Below are 17,631 nucleotides of genomic sequence, written 5' to 3' on the forward strand. Positions count from 1 at the left end.
AATCCATCTGCCTTGATCTCAGATAATGATTGTATAGTCTTTTTCTTGTGCCCTTGTGATTGTAAAAACATTGTGACTGACCCTCACCTGTACCCATTTTATCCCGTTTTTTGACTTTGGAGCCTTGAGATCACAAAGACTGCCCCTAATGTTTATTAATGAAGGGTCTTGGGACCACCCAAAATTAACCCACCCCAAGTCCAAAGTTATCTTGATAACTGAAGCTGGATCTAACCAAAATGGGCCTGCCTGACATGGGCAATAGCTTAGACTTTAATTTGTAAATCACCTATACCTCATTATAATTCTAAAAATCACACCCATCGTCATATGAAGCCCACCATTTTCTTACATACCTTCTGTGACTAAGCATATAATCAATCTGCCATGCTCAGTAATTAGATACAATTCTAATTGTATCTTCTGGGAACATTGTGCTCATTATTCTAAAACCTACCCGTCTTTTAATATTGAAAAACTATCAGAATTACTGCAGTTCAGGGAGACAGATTTGGGGGTTCCATAGACCATCTGATTTCCTGATTCATGCCTAGACATATACTCTTCCTCTCTTTGAAACCCCAGCATCTTAGGAATTGGTCATCTGAGTGCACAGAGCAAAAGAATTCACCACCTTTGTCCGATAATACTTGCAGCTAAAAATATTCTAATACACATGCATTAAGTATGCCATACATAATAGATGTTCAATAAAGGATAGCTATTTACACTTATATTCACATACAACTTTTCCATCCAGAGAACTAATATTAATGATGGTCATCCCTTTGATGACATCGAAGTACTTGACAATTTTCAAAAGATTTTCACATCCATTTTATTTGATGCTCCCAACTGTGCAAGGAAGGCAACTTTTTATCCTAAAGTTCTCCCCTTCAATGCAAAAGGATGTTTAAGAAGCATTTTGGAATGCTTATATGTTGCATATAAGCTTGTCTTCACCTTTCCTCCCTCCTTTCCTGTTCTAGTTTGCTAGCTGCCGGAATAGAACACACCAGAGACGGATTGGCTTTTGATAAAAGGGGATTGAGTTACTTAATGTATAGTTCTTCAGAGGAAAGGCAGCTAACTTTCAACTGAGGGTCTTTCTTATGTGGAAAGGCACAGGATAGTCTTTGTTGGCCTTCTCTCCAGGCCTCTGGGTTCCAACAACTTTCCCCGGGGTGATTTCTTGCTGCATCGCCAAAGGCCTGGGCTGAGCTGCAAGGGCTGAGATGAGGTATGCTGAGCTGCTTGGGCTGTGCTACATTGAACTCTCTCATTTAAGCACCAGCCAATTAAGTCAAACGTCATTCCCTGCAGCAAGCATGCCTCCTAGCTGATTGCAGATGTAAATCAGCAACAGATGAGGTTCACATGCCATTGGCTCATGTCCGCAGCAACAGAACTAGGTGCCTTCACCTGGCCAAGTTGACAGCTGAATCTAACTACCACATTTCCTTTCTTTCTTCCTACCTTCTTTCCTTCCACACCAGTCCTGGGCCAGTTTTTCTCACCCGTGCCCTGCTCTGCTCTGCTCTGTAACAGATGGAGGTTGATGCGTCGTGACTGTGAATCTGGGCTCCAAGATATCTTTTAGCTGAGTTTGACCAATGGGAAGAACTAGCAGGAAACTGGAGGTGAGGGATGGGAAGGAAAGGCCAGAGCATTTCTTTTCCTCCCTATCTGCCTCAGGTGACATCTCTGGCTACATGGCCTCCACAGCAACCACTCCCCTTGACAGGCCTGCTATGGTTCAAATTTCTGGTGAGTAACCGGGCCCTTGGGCTGATGATCTGCCTTGGCCCCTTTGGTTTATGGGTGGCACTGGTCTGCCCTCACTAACCTCTGGAATGCCATTCTGTTTCGTATCCCATCACCTGTGTAACCGCATTAAAGTCCCTCTATTGTAAATACTTGAAGTGCCTTGTTTTTACCACGGTTAGACCTGAACTGATAGCCATCCATCCACCACGCTTTTGCGGGGCACCTATTCATTATTTGCAAGGGCAAGAGACACTCCCAGTCTAAAGAGAGAAGAGAAAAGCTGTGGAAATATCCTTAAATCCCAACAGAACTCATAGAACTCCTCTTTCTTCCAGAGGCAGGCCAAAAACAACATGCAGAACTTTCATATCCCTCTACTGCCCACCTCACAAGCAAGCTTAAGGCTACTTCTGGGTGGTGGAAGAAATGTCCATTAGCTTTCCCATCTTCCTGGGCAAATCTTCCACCAGGATCTCAGGCTCAAGAGGACTTGGCTTTCCCTGCTTGATTTCTATTACCTGCCTTCCTCTCCACAGCATTACCTAGGAAGCAGGAGTTATCTTTTTCAGAGAATTTGTTTCAGCAAAATGCCAGGGATGAACTTCTATAAAGGCCAAAAATATAATGAAAGCAGAGGTACTGAGCTCCCTGTATGATGCCTGGATGTCTTGCATGGGCTTTTAAAGACAAGCAGACTAAACACAAGCCCATTTCCCCTCTTAGAATTGAATGGTTTTAGCAAATTAGACCACCTTTCTGAGCCTCAGTTTCCTTACCTATAAAACAGAGATAAGAAACACGTACTTCGTAGAACTATTGTTTCTGATCTGGAAAATTTCAGAGACATGGCTCAGCACACTGATGTTGATGGCCTCCCATCCCATCCCATTTCCTTCTATAGACACATGGAAATAATGAAATATAAAAGAAATGTTATATTTGTATTGACAAATTTGAAAACTATAAAGAGAAATCCCTAATTGTCAAAAATGAAAAAGGAATTCAAGTGCCTTGTTTTTGCCTGGTTAGACCTGAACTGATAGGCAAAAAGGTAGACCTTCTTTGCACGCCACGGGGATTTTAGACTTTGATACTGGTCCTAAGACCTGTGGGCTGGAGTCCCACTGGACACCAAGGAGAAGGAGATGGGGCTTCAGTCCCAGCCAGGTGAGGAAGATGCACAAAATCCTGGGTCTAGAAACACTGTCCCTTCCATGAAAAAAAGGGACTGGAAAAACTTTACCCTGGGTCAGAAGTCACAGGGAAGTCTGATGTCTGCAGAGCTTGGGGTGGAGAAACCAATGGCACTCATGAGAAATGGAAACCCCAATCCCTTTCACATGCTGATGTAGGCTTTGGGCTTACTCTACCTGTATGTGCAGGCACCCCACTGAGAGAAATTGACATAAAATCTGGTCCAGGCCATTAAAATTCTTAGGTTAAGCCTGAAGCAAATTCAAAATAGCCCTATAGGGATGCTTTAACAATTCAGGGCTTTTGGAATCCTTTAGAAAAATAATCACTGATGAGGATGCTTGCAAAAAATGACAGACCGCATGAAATGACCAAAATAGGGAGTCAGCAAATTAGAGAAAAGGGAGTAAATAAAAGAACTATCTGAAAGAGGCTATGAAATAGAGATTAAAATAGAGAGAGAAGAGGAGTAGAAGCCATAATAAAGGAACAGAATAATATGGGGGGAGAGGGGGGCGGGTTGGGGCGATTTGAAAAAGAATCATATAGAATTTCCAGAAATGAAAACATAGTTGTTGAAACGGTATGAGTTCAGTTTAAGGGATGAGTTTGCCGCTGGGATCCAGAACAACATCGCCCGAAAGATAGAGCTGAGCCGTGGAGCTCCTAGCAACCCACCCCGGCGGCAGCTGGGTGGACAGTGCGGAGCGCCCCCTCCTTGGCGACATCCTTGTTCTCCAGCCGATCCTTCGTGTCCATCGTGATCACGCCTAAGATTTTTTTTATTTAACTGCCCCAATGAATGCAGACAGCGATGCTGCATTGAACATTCTGGTTACAAATGCAGTCTGCGAGAACAAGATGCCATTTGAACTTAGGGAAGATTGCTTTGAACTTAGGGAAGGGAGCAAAGGTCATTTATAAGCGTGAGGTTGGGAAAGTAATAATGAAGCTCAGAAAACCTAGAATTACAGCTACAATGTGGTCCTCAAGAAAAATTATTTGCACTGGAACAAGTGAAGCAGCTAAATTTGGTGCCAGATGTTTAGCCCACAGTCTGCCGAGACTAGGTTTTCGAGTAATATTTGCAGATTTTAAAGATGTTAATGTTTTGGCAGTGTGTAGTATGCCATCTGAAATCTGTTTGTGGGAATTCACAAAGAACTATAGACCTCATGCCACTTACGAACCTGAGCTTCACCCAGCAGTGGGCTATAGAATAAAATCTCTAGGAGCTACATTACAAACTTTGTCACAATAACAGGGCCCAATGTAAAGGCTGTTGCTACTAATGTGGAACAGGCTTATCCATTCTTGTTTGAAAACAGGAAAGAAATTTTATAATTGATCATTCATTGGTTAGAATTCCTATCTGAGCACCTTTTAAATCCTGCTGCACACCGGACTCAAAAGAAAAGGAAACTGGACAAACAGTGGTGGAAGAAGTAGACTCTCTTACTCAGTAATGTTTGCAGTAAAAGCCACAGGCCCTCAGGTTTAATTTCAAACCTTGCAGTGATATAAAAAGGAAGTTTACAAGACATGGCATTGCTGCTTTTACAAAGGGCATCCTGTTTATTTCCGCAGTAATTCTCATGTCCTCTAAGTAGAGCTGTCACGATATGTACTATCTTAAATTGTTTCGTTGTTGTCATTGTCAATTTTTTTTTCCAGTTTGAGCTAACACATTTTATTTGTAGATAGTCTTTTACATTTTTGTATACTGAATATGGGACTGGACCTGGAGGTAAAGGATAGCCAAATAGAAGTTGTCTTAGCCTTGCTTACCAAAGAAGATGAAAAGAACATCCAAGAAAAACAATGGGTGAGTGAGGGAAACAGAGGTTGGGAGGGTGGGGGTGGGGTTGCAGGTCCCCCTATTAAAATTAAAATGAAAAAGGAAGGGGAGGTGGTTTGTCAAAAACAGTATCCCATCCCATTGAAGGGGAGACAAGGACTTCAGGCCATCATTGAAGGTCTCCTTCAAGATGGGCTCTTAGAAACCTGAATGTCTCCTTTCAATACTTCCATTCTACCTGTCCAGAAAGCAGATGGCAGTTGGAGGATGGTACAAGACCTAAGGGCCATCAGCTAAGTTGTGCAAGTCAGACATCCTGTGGTCCCTAACCGTTATACTCTCCTTAGTAGGATACCCTACCATCATAAATGGTTCACTGTAGTAGATCTGAAGGATGCCTTTTGGTCCTGCCCTCTTGATCCAGAGAGTAGATACTTGTTCACCTTTGAATGGAAAAATTCCTTCACTGGAAGGAGGCAGCAATATAAGTGGACATTCTACCCCAGGGCTTCAAGAGTCCCCCAATCCCTTTGGGCAGGAATTGGAAAGAGTGTTAGAAACACTTTTGATCCCATCTGGAATTACCCTTTTACAGTATGTAGATGATCTATTAATATCAGGTAGAAAAAGACAGGCAGTTGCCCAGGCTACAAAGGACCTGTTGAACTTCCTAGGGGACCAAGGGCTAAGGGTACCAAACAGTAAATTACAGTTTATGGAAAAGGAAGTCAGATACTTAGGTCACTTTATAAGTGAAGGAAGAAGAATTCAGGCCACAATTGGATTGCCTCTCCCCTGAACAAAGAGAGAACTAAGGAAGTTCTTAGGATTAGTGGTGTATTATATGTTGTGAATAGATTCTTATGCCTCTTAAACTAAAGGACTATACCAAAAACTGCTAGAGGAAGAGCCTGATGAATTAGAATGGAAGGGGGGAAGTAGGAGCCTTAGAAAGGCTCAAACTGGCACTAGTACAAGCTCCTATTCTAGCCCTTCCCTTCCTCGAGAAGACTTTCTATCTATTTGTTGCAGTGGAACAGACTTGGGGGTACTAAGGAACAGCCTTAGGGGTACTAACCCAAACCTGGGGCAAGCAAAGGAGACCTTCCTTTCTAAAATTTTGGACCCTGTCTCCAGAAGATGGCCCTGGTATGTACAGGCTGTTGTGGCATCTGCTTTCCTAGTAGAAGAAAGTAGGAAACTGACCTTGGGAGGGGCATTAGTGGTCAGCACCCCTCATCAGATCTGGACCATTTTATCCAAAAGGGCAGAGAGATGACTGACTGGTTCCCAAATCCTGAAGTATGAGACAATGTTAATGGAAAAGAATGACTTGGTCTTAACCACAGACAATAGCTTAAACCTGGCCTCTTTTCTTTGGAAAAGGTCTACCAAGCAGAAGCTCTTGAACATGACTGTTGGGACTTAATTGACTATCAAATCTGAGTTCAGCTTGACCGAGGGGATTTCCCCTTACATTCAGTGGAAAAATTGTTCATAGATGGATCCTAGAGGGAAAGAGGCACAATGGTTATGTAGTTGTGGACAGGCTAACTTGTGAAGTAAGAGAAGCTAGTCGATTGCCCAATGATTGGTCAGCTCAAACCTGTGAATTTTATGCATTAAACCAAGCCCTCAAATTATTAGAAGGAAAAGATAGTACAGTCTACACTGACTCTAAGTATGCCTTTGGGGTGGCCCACACCTTTGGAAAAATTTGGGAAGAAAGGGGATTAATTAACAGCAAGGGAAAGGAAGTGGTCCATGGGGAACTGAAAAAACAATACTAATCTACTCTTATGATGGGAAATATTGGTGGTGTACATAAATGGACACCAGGAAGGCCATCCCTTTGAGGCAAAGGGCAACAGGTTGGCAGAGGAAAAGCCTAAGGAAGCTTCCCTTTGTCCCCCATCAGGTTAATGCTCTTAATACCCTCTATTCTCAGAGAATTTGAGGTCCCTGTATTCTCTCAGAAGGAAGTAAAGGCACTAGAACAATTGGGAACAAACCTAGATAGCCAGCGGAACTAGGATGGCAGACAGATGTTGAATAAGCAAGTAATGATGGAAATATTAGCAGTCTTATATCAGGAAAGTCACTGGGGAGTACAGGCCATGTGTGATCTGGATCTTAAACACTTTGGGGTGTGGGCCTCTACACCATAGCTAAACAAATATGTGAACGATGCATAATTTGCCAAAAGGTCAATTAAAATGTTCTAAGGAAACAGATGCAAGGGGAAAGGGAACCAGGCTTCAGCCCATTTCAGAGGTTTCAAGTTGATTATACTGAAAACCTCCAGTAGGACAACTAAAATATATTCTGGTTTGTGCCAGATTGAAAGGATTTATGTACCCTAGAAAAGCCATGTTTTAATCCTAATCAATCTTGTGGGAGCAACTGTTTCTTCTAATCCCTATTCAGTACTATAGGTTGGAAACTTGATTAGGTTTTCTCCGCACAGATGTGACTCACCCAATTGTGAGTATTAATTTTGGAGTAGAGGGGATGTGACTCCACTCATTCCAGTTGGGTCTTGATTACTTTTCTGGAATCCTTTAAAAGAGGAGTGTGTTGGAGAAAGCTTGAGAATGATGAGAACAGCAAAGACATGAGAACTACAGAGTCCATCAGCCAACGAACTTTGGAGATGAAGGAGAATGCCCCTGGGGGAGCTTCATGAAGCAAGAGGCCTGAAGAGGAAGTGAGAAGACATCCCCATGTTTGCCATGTACCTTTCCAGTTGAGTGAGAAACCCTGAACTTCATCAGCCTTTCTTGAGTGAAGGTAACTTCTTGTTGATGCCTTAATTTGGATATTTTTATAGACTTGCTTTAATTGAGATATTTTCTCAGCCTTAGAACTGTAAATTAGCAACTTATTAAATTCCGCTTTTTAAAAGCCATTCCAGAGAACAACTACTAAATAACCAGAAATAGTACAGAACAGCTCCCGGAGCGACATCAGTAACTGGACACACACCGTACCCTAGTCTGGACCAGCTGGACCGGCTGCAAGCCTCCCCCAAACCGTGAGTTGCCTAAGCCGCGGCGCCTGGCACACCTCCCCCACAAAAAAGGAAAGAGACTCTAAACCTGCTCAAGGCGGAGGTCACTCATTGGGCTCACGGAAAAAGAGGAAAGGGGAGGAAATGGAGGTTTTAGTGTCTGTGTTTCTACGGAGACTTGGCAGTCTCTGGATTCAGCGGTGGGACTTCTCAGGCTGCAACTGCCCCAGGCATAGGCAGAAACGGGCTGCTTTCAGGGCTGTCTCACACCTACGCCTTCCCCAGGGGAGGGGGAAGCCCAGCTCAGGTGTAATCTCTCCCTCAAGGAATTCAGATCACAGGGCTTGGCAATTTGAAGCCATTAAAACCAGCCTACAACCTCTCCTCCATCTCCACCACACCCCCAGCAGGGAGAGTCTTCCAAAGTTAAAAGTGCTGCAACATCTTTTCTTGGTGTGACCCGCAGGCAGACGCACCACATACTGGGCAGGATAAGTAAAACAGAGCCCAGAGACTTCACAGGAAATTCTTTTAACCTGCTGGGCCTCACCCTCAGGGAAAACTGATGCAGGTGACTCCTTCCCCCTGATAGGAGGCCAGTTTAGCCCGGGAAAACCTGGCTGGAGTCTATAATACCTACATAGACCCTCCTAAGTAAGGGTGGGGAGGGAAAAGGCACCATACAAGCAGGGCAAGAAACAAGAAAACAAGAACTGAAAAATTATCCTCTGTTAAACAAAACCTAAGCTGGAGGTCCAGAAAAAGCTGAACTGAAGGTCAAGGAACAGATAGACAACAAATTCATCCAACAAGAAAACCCTAGGTAAGAGAAGTGAAAGCAATCTCCAGAATAAACTAATTAAGGTAATTAAATGTCTAGACACCAGCAAAAAAATAACAAATCACACCAGTAAAATTGAAGATATGGCCCACTCAAAGGAACAAACCAATAGTTCAAATGAGATACAAGAACTAAAACAAATAATTCAGAATATACGAACAGACATGGAAAACCTCATCAAAAACCAAATCAATGAATTGAGGGAGGATATGAAGAAGGCAAGGAACGAACAAAAAGAAGAAATGAAAAGTCTAAAAAAACAAATCACGGAACTTATGGGGATGAAAAGTACAGTAGACGAGTTGAAAAAAACAATGGAAACCTACAATGGTAGATTTTAAGAGAGAGAGGTTAGGATTAGTGAACTGGAGGATGGAACATCAGAAATCCAACAAGATACAGAAACTGTAGGGAAAAAAAATGGAAAAATATGAGCAGGGACTCAGGGAACTAAAAGATAATATGAAGCGCACAAATATACACGCTGTGGGTATCCCGGAAGGAGAAGAGAAGGGGAAAGGAGGAAAAAAACTAATGGAAGAAATTATCACTGAAAATTTTCCAACTCTTATGAAAGACCTAAAATTACAGATCCAAAAGGGCAGCGTACCCCAAAGAGAATAGATCCAAATAGACATTCTCCAAGACAATTACTAGTCAGAATGTCAGAGATCAAAAAGAAAGAAAGTATCTTGAAAGCAGTAAGAGAAAAGCAATCCATCACATACAAGGGAAACCCAATAAGACTATGTGTAGATTTTTCAACAGAAAACATGGAGGCGAGAAGACAGTGGGATGATATATTTAAATTAATAAAAGAGAAAGACTGCCAACCAAGACTTCTATATCCAGCAAAACTGTCCTTCAAAAATGAGGGAGAAATTAAAACATTTTGAGACAAAAAGTCACTGGGAGAATTTGTGACCAAGAGACCAGCTCTGCAAGAAATACTAAAGGGAGCACTAGAGACAGATATGAAAAGACAGAAGAGAGAAGTGTGGAGAAGAGTGTAGAAAGAAGGAAAATTAGATATGACATATAAAATACAAAAGGCAAAATGGTAGAGGAAAGTACTACCCAAACAGTAATAACACTAAATGTTAATGGATTGAAATCCCCAATCAAAAGACACAGACTGGCAGAATGGATTAAAAAACAGGATCCTTCTATATGCTGTCTACAGTAAACACATATTAGACCCAAAGATAAACATAGGTTGAAAGCATAAGGTTGGGAAAAGATATTTCATGCAAATAACAATCAGAAAAGAGCAGGAGTAGCTATACTAATATCCAACAAATTAGACATCAAATGTAAAACAGTTAAAAGAGACAAAGAAGGATAGTATCTACTAATAAAAGGAACAATTCAATGGGAAGACATAACAATCATAAATATTTATGTACCGAACCAGAATGCCCCAAAATACATGAGGCAAACACTGCAAACACTGAAAAGGGAAATAGACACATCTACCATAATAGTTGGAGACTTCAATTCCCTACTGTCATCAATGGACAGAACATCTAGACAGAGGATCAATAAAGAAACAGAGAATTTGAATATTATAATAAATGACCTAGACTTAACAGACATTTATAGGACATTACACCCCACAACAGCAGGATACACCTTGTTCTCAAGTGCTTATGGATCATTCTCAAGGATAGACCATATTCTGGGTCACAAAGAGTGTCTCAACAAATTTAAAAAGATTGAAATCATATGAAACACTTTCTCAGATCATAAGGGAATGAAGTTGGAAATCAATAAAGGCAAAGCGCCAGAAAATTCACAAGTATGTGGAGGCTCAACAACACACTCTTAAACAACCAGTGGGTCAAGGAAAAAATTACAAGAGAAATCAGTAAATATCTCGAGGCAAATGAAAATTAAAATACAACATATCAAAACATATGGGATGCAGCAAAGGCAGGGCTAAGAGGGAAATTTGTTGCCCTAAATGCCTATATTAAAAGAGAAGAAAAGGCAAAAATACAGGAATTAACTGTCCACTTGGAAGAACTGGAGAAAGAGCAACAAACTAACCCCAAAGCAAGCAAAAGGAAAGAAATAACAAAGATTAGAACAGAAATAAATGAAATTGAGAACATGAAAACAATTGAGAAAATCAATAAAACCAGAAGTTGGGTCTATGAGAAAATCAATAAGATTGGTGGACCCTTAGCGAGGTTGACAAAAAGAAGAAGAGAGAGGATGCAAATAAATAAGATCAGAAATGGAAGAGGAGAAATACCACTGACCCCACAGAAATAAAGGAGGTAATAACAGGATACTGTGAACAACTTTATGCTAATAAATACAAAATGCAGATGAAATGGACAACTTCCTGGAAAGGCATGAACAACCAACTTTGACTCAAGAAGAAACAGACAACCTCAACAAAGCAATCACAAGTAAAGAAATTGATCAGTCACTAAAAAGCTTCCTGAAAAGAAAAGTCCAGGACCAGATGGCTTCACATGTGAATTCTGCCAAACTTTCCAGAAAGAATTAGTACCAGTCCTGCTCAAAATCTTCAAAAAAATTGAAGAGGAGGGAAAGCTACATAACTCATTCTTTGAAGCCAACATCACCCTCATACCAAAGCCAGACAAAGATATTACAAAAAAATTAAACTACAGACCAATCTCTCTGATGAATATAGATGCAAAAATCCTCAACAAAATTCTAGCAAATCAAATCCAGCAACACATTAAAAGAATTATACATCATGACCAAGTAGGATTCATCCCAGGTACGCAAGGATGGTCCAACATAAGAAAATCAATTAATGTAATACACCATATCAACAAATCAAATGTGAAAAAAACCTCATGATCATCTCGATTGATGCAGAGAAGCCATTTGACAAAATTCAACATCCTTTCCTGTTGAAAACACTTCAAAGGATAGGAATACAAGGGAACTTCCTTAAATTGATAAAGGGAATATATGAAAAACCCACAACTAATATCATCCTCAATGGGGAAAAACTGAAAACTTTCCCCCTAAGATCAGGAACAAGACAAGGATGTCCATTATCACCACTGTTATTCAACATTGTGTTGGAAGTTCTAGCCAGAGCAATTAGACAAGAAAAAGAAATACAATGCATCAAAATTGGAAAGGAAGAAGTAAAACTCTCACTGTTTGCAGATGATATGATACTATATGTCAAAAACCCTGAAAAATCCACAGCAAAACTACAAGAGCTAATAAACGAGTACAGTAAAGTGGCAGGTTACAAGATCAACATTCAAAAATCTGTAGTGTTTCTATACACTAGTAATGAACAAACTGAGGGGGAATCAAGAAACGAATTCCATTTACAATTCCAACTGAAAGAATAAAATACTTAGGAATAAATTTAACTAAAGAGACAAAAGACCTATACAAAGAAAACTACAAAAAACTGTTAAAAGAAATCACAGAAGACCTAAATAGATGGAAGGGCATATCATGTTCATGGATTGGAAGACTAAATATAGTTAAGATGTCAATTCTACCTAAACTGATTTACAGATTCAACGCAATACCAATCAAAATCCCAACAACTTACTTTTCAGAAATAGAAAAACCAATTAGCAAATTTATCTGGAAGGGCAGGGTGCCCCAAATTGCTAAAAGTATCTTGAGGAAAAAAAACAAAGCTGGAGGTCTCACGCTGCCTGACTTTAAGGCATATTATGAAGCCACAGTGGTCAAAACAGCATGGTATTGGCATAAAGATAGATATATTGACCAATGGAATCGAATAGAGTGTTCAGATATAGACCCTCTCATCTATAGACATTTGATCTTTGATAAGGCAGTCAAGCCAACTCACCTGGGACAGAACAGTCTCTTCAATAAATGGTGCCTAGAGAACTGGATATCCATATGCAAAAGAATGAAAGAGAACCTGTATCTCAAACCCTATAAAAAAGTTAATTCAAAATGGATCAAAGATCTAAACATCAGGTCTAAGACCATAAAACAGTTAGAGGAAAATGTAGGGAGATATCTTATCAATCTTATAATTGGAGGTGGTTTTATAGATCTTACACCTAAAGCAAGAGCACTGAAGAAATAAATAAATAAATGGGAACTCCTCAAAATTAAACACCTTTGTGCAACAAAGAACTTCATCAAGAAAGTAGAAAGACAGCCTACACAATGGGAGACAATATTTGGAAGTGAAATATCAGATAAAGGTCTAGTATCCAGAATTTACAAAGAGATTGTTCAATTCAACAACAAAAAGACAGCCAATCCAATTACAAAATGGGAAAAAGACTTGAACAGACACTTCTCAGAAGAGGAAATACAAATGGCCGAAAGGCACATGAAGAGATGCTCAATGTCCCTGGCCATTAGAGAAATGCAAATGAAAACCACAATGAGATATCATCTCACACTCACCAGAATGGCCATTATCAACAAAACAGAAAATGACAAGTGCTAGAGAGGATGTGGAGAAAGAAGCACACTTATTCACTGTTGGTGGGAATGTCAAATGGTGCAACCACTGTGGAAGGCAGTTTGGCGGTTCCTCAAAAGCTGAATATAGAATTGCCATATGACCCAGCAATACCATTGGTAGGTATCTACTCAGAGGACACAAGGGCAAACACACAAATGGACATTTGCACAGCATTGTTTATAGCAGCATTATTTACAATTGCAAGGAGATGGAAACAGCCAAAATGTCCATCAACAGACAAGTGGCTAAACAAACTGTGGTATACACAGATGATGGAATATTATGCAGCTTTAAGACAGAATAACTTATGAAGTATGGAACAACATGGATGGACCTTGAGAACATTATGCTGAATGAGACTAGCCAAAAACTAAAGGACAAATACTGTATGGTCCCACTGATGTGAACCGACATTCGAGAATAAACTTGGAATATGTCATTGGTAACAGAGACCAGCAGGAGTTGGAAACAGGGTAAGACAATGGGTAATTGGAGCTGAAGGGATACAGACTGTGCAACAAGACTGGATTCAAAAACTCAGAAATGGACAGCACAATACTACCTAACTGTAATATAACTATGTTAAAACACTGAATGAAGCTGCATGTGAGAATGATAGAGGGAGGAGGGCTGGGGACATATTCAAATCAGAAAGAAAGATAGATGTTAAAAGCCATTCCATTTCTGGTATACTGCATTCTGGAAGTTAGCAAACTAGAGCATGGTTCTTGTAGATCATCTAAGAGAATGAGTGGAGGTGTATCCTCTAGCCTCAACTACAGTATCGGAAACTTCCAAGATTATCCTTGAACAACTGTTCCCCGTAATGTGTTGGTAGAAAATATCGATTCCAACAATGGTAGCCACTTTACCTCCCATGTGCTGTAGGATGTCATATAAAGCTTAAATAATGCATGGGATTTTCACGTACACTGGCATCCGCCATCCTCAGGGAGTATGGAAAGAATGAATCAGACCTTAGAGAAGCATCTTTCTAAACTGATCTTAGAAACCAAGTTACCTTGGACTAAGTGCCTACCCATAGCTCTGCTAAGAATCAGAACTGCCCCTAGAAAAGAGTTAAGGATCTCCCCCAATGAAACATTCTTTGGTTTGTCTTTTCCTGGGAAAACTAAAGGTCTCCCTTTCTCAGATTCAAAGGACCTCTTCCTTAAGGATTATTTACTGGCCTTGTCTTCTACTCTGTCATCCTTCAGGTACATGGTTTGCTGGTCCAGACTCCACCTCTTGAATTTGCTGTCCATCACCACCAACCCAGCCATTGGGTCCTCATTAAATCATGGAAAGGGTTCAAACTCCAACTGGCCTGGGAAGTACTTTATCAAGTTCTGTTGTTCAACTGAAACAGCAGTCCAGATGGCAGAAAAAGACTGAACTCACTACACCTGAGTAAAAGGACCAGTACCTGAACTAGATGATAAGTATCCAACAACACAGTCTGATTCTTGGGAAATAACCCCAACATTGGACTCTTTAAAGATTACTTTAAAGAGACAGTAGTTGGGAGGGAATGGGGCATGGGGGTGGCGCTGGGTTCTGTATTTTAATCTAACATAGTAAATGTGACCCTGGTCAGAGAATCATACCCAAGGAAGACAGGTGAGGGATCTGAAGTCCAATCTAAAAATGATAATAATTATATTGGCTATGATGTTCCAAATTGGGGATGCAACAAGTCCTGTCAAATTGTGATGAATGTAACCAAAGGTTTAGAGTCCCAAACTGTACAGTTTGATGCTGGCTAAGTAATAGACGGCGGACGCTTAGTGAATCAGAGGCAGTTGAGTGGAGAGAACAAATATCTATGCCCAGAACCAGTCAGAACTCCTGGTCCCACCTGTCCTACCTTGGACCATGTCTGGTGGACTACCCAATATTGGGGGCCAGCCGTTGGGGTTCACAAAGAAGGCCAGACCTCCAAGGTAAAATAACCTTCACAAAGGAACTCCTCTACCAGACTGCCAGGCTCTTCAGTGCAACCCCACACTGATAACAATCAAAAGAACAGACAAAAGCAATATCACTACTCAAGGTGGGAAATCCAGTTGGGGCTCAAACAGTTACACCTCCCCTAATCAGTGTTTGGAATGGGGCCAGATATTACTGGGAGAGACCCTCTGGGAGGGATCAGGATACAAGTCTTCTCCCCAACACCAGCAATGCCCTCTCCAGCTAGCCTTGCAGTATCGCCAGAGGAGACCCAGCTGGAGGCCAGCCCCCTATCCACAATGATCCCAAGTTGTCAGGATAGTCAAGGCAGAAGATTTGAAACAAACCATAGAGACAGAGACAGGGTATGGAGATACAAATGCCTGGGTAGAATGGATTAAATATGCAGTACAGAGTCTAAACGAAAGTAACAGTTATGCTTGCACAATGGGCCAGCCCACTGCTCTTATCATGCCCTTTCCAATAAGTATGGAGAAACATGAAGAAGAGTTCAAACGTATGATACTCCTTTTTCAGAATACTACTCCTGGTGAAAATTGTAGTACATTGTCTTCTCTTTTCCCTCCAGTTGGGATTGGAAAAGTCAAGGCCATACTAAGCGTCCCATCTCAGTCCTGGAAACCACTCTGCCTGTCTCTCTAGACAGGGAGAAGGGCTCCAGGATCTTGGGACCTCATGTACCCAAGCATGGAATGTGATTGAGGATAGTACTAACAATTTCTCCAGTTTAACCACACCCCAAACAGACCTTTGGTGGTATTGTGGAAAGGGCATCCTGCGATCAGTACTACCTGAGAAGTGGAAAGTGACCTGTGCTCTGGTTCAATTGGTCATCCATTCACACAGGCATTTGAGAGGAAGAAGCTCAAATCCAGGGGAAAAGAAAGAAAAGAAACTTACTTGGTTCCTTCAATGATCAAATCTATTTAGATAGTATAGGGCTACCCTGGGGAATCCTGGATGAGTTTAATGTTAGAAATCAAGTAACTGCAGGATTTGAGTCATTCTTATTCTGGTGGGTCACCATTAATAAAAATATGGACTGGATTAGTTACATATATTATAATCAACAAATTTATTCACTATAGCAGAGATGCAGTGAAGTGTATCACAGGTCGAATGACATGGGAAAACAGGATAGCTAGCTGAAAAAGGAGGCATTTGTGTTATGATCAGAGCTAGGTGTTGTACATTCATCTCCAATGATACAGCCCCAGATGGAACTATCACCAAAGCTTTACAAGGCTCAATGGCCTTATCCAAAGAATTGGCAGAGAATTCAGGCATTGATAACCCTCTCACGGAATGGTTAGAAAGTTGGTTTGGAAAATGGAAAGAGGCAGCACTGTCCATTTTAACTTCTTTAATCATAATAGCTGGGATGCTGACAGTGATTGGGTGTTGCATCACCCATGTGCCCAGGAGTTAACTCAGAGACTTACTGAGACTGCCCTAATCGTGCAAGTGCCTATTCAGTACAGACAAAACAATTTGTACCTCCTTAAAGAGAAGCTCCCTGTGATGAAGAGTGTGAAAAAGCTCTTAGCCAGTTTGAAAAAGAACTAGAATGTGAAAACTAAAAAGGCTCAAAAGAAAGAGGAGGAATTTGTAAGAATACAATTAAGTTTAGTTTTCATACAAAATGGTATGGAATGGGGAAAACAAAATTTACTAAACAAAGGCTGCAAAACCAGCCCAGACCAGTCTCACAGGGCGGTGGGGGGAGGGGGCCTCTGACATAAGCTTGATGATCTGTGCCATTTCCTTAATGGGGAAAAAATACGAGTTAGACTTCTTGGCCAGGCTTTAACCTCTGGAGTACCCCAGCCAATGGGGAAACGGGAGAGGGATTTGTGTGTTAGGTTTAGGGAATAAATGTTGTTGCCTCCTGTTATTTGGCGCCCAAGCCACCACCTTTTCTTACGCGCCCGTTCTTTGATCATTAACAAATTCTTTTCTTCTCCACAATCGGGTGAGCGTTTATTCTCTTTCAGGTATGGCTTTCTTTCCGACATTGTAAGAAGTTGATAACTTTGTGCTGTTTTAACAAGAAGTGCCCACAGCCTGCCTCTGTGCCACAGTGTAATTATACTTGAACTTGAACTTGAAAGTCATTTTACAAGTTATGCCTTTCCCCTTGCTGGGTCTTTTAAAATGGCACTAAAGAGTGGCTATTAAATACAGTACAGAAAATGGGATTGCTATTCTTAAAGTGATAATAAATATGGACTTTGAAAAAAGAATAAGTTAAACTACATATTATATCTAACTGAATAGGGAACTAGAAAAAAACATTTGAGGAAATGGAGTAAATATATATACCCATATATAAAAAAAGATAGAGATAGTACACATGAACAAAAGTTTAAGCGATATAGAGGATGAAATGAGAATATCCAGCATATGTCAAATAGCAGTTCCAGAAAGACTTGACAGGAAGAATGGCAGTCACATTCTTTCTAGTCACACCCTGATGAAACTGCACAACCTAAAGAAAAAAATAAAACTATAACAGTACTAAAGGTGACCTTCTCATCAACAACAATGCAAACCAGAAGACAGTAGGGTAATTTCTTAAAAGTGTG

The 17,631-nt window shown here is 40.8% G+C and overlaps 1 protein-coding gene and 1 pseudogene across 4 annotated transcripts in view; one reads left to right on the forward strand and one right to left on the reverse strand.

Annotated features, from left to right (window-relative positions):
• GVQW3 (GVQW motif containing 3) overlaps window positions 1–17,631 on the reverse strand; it is an 82,612-nt gene that overhangs the window by 13,982 nt on the left and 50,999 nt on the right. The window lies entirely within an intron of this gene.
• LOC143643454 (TATA box-binding protein-like 1 pseudogene) lies at window positions 3,803–4,222 on the forward strand (annotated as a pseudogene).

Source organism: Tamandua tetradactyla, chromosome 8 (assembly GCF_023851605.1).
Source record: "Tamandua tetradactyla isolate mTamTet1 chromosome 8, mTamTet1.pri, whole genome shotgun sequence".
Classification (NCBI taxonomy): Eukaryota; Metazoa; Chordata; class Mammalia; order Pilosa; family Myrmecophagidae; genus Tamandua; species Tamandua tetradactyla.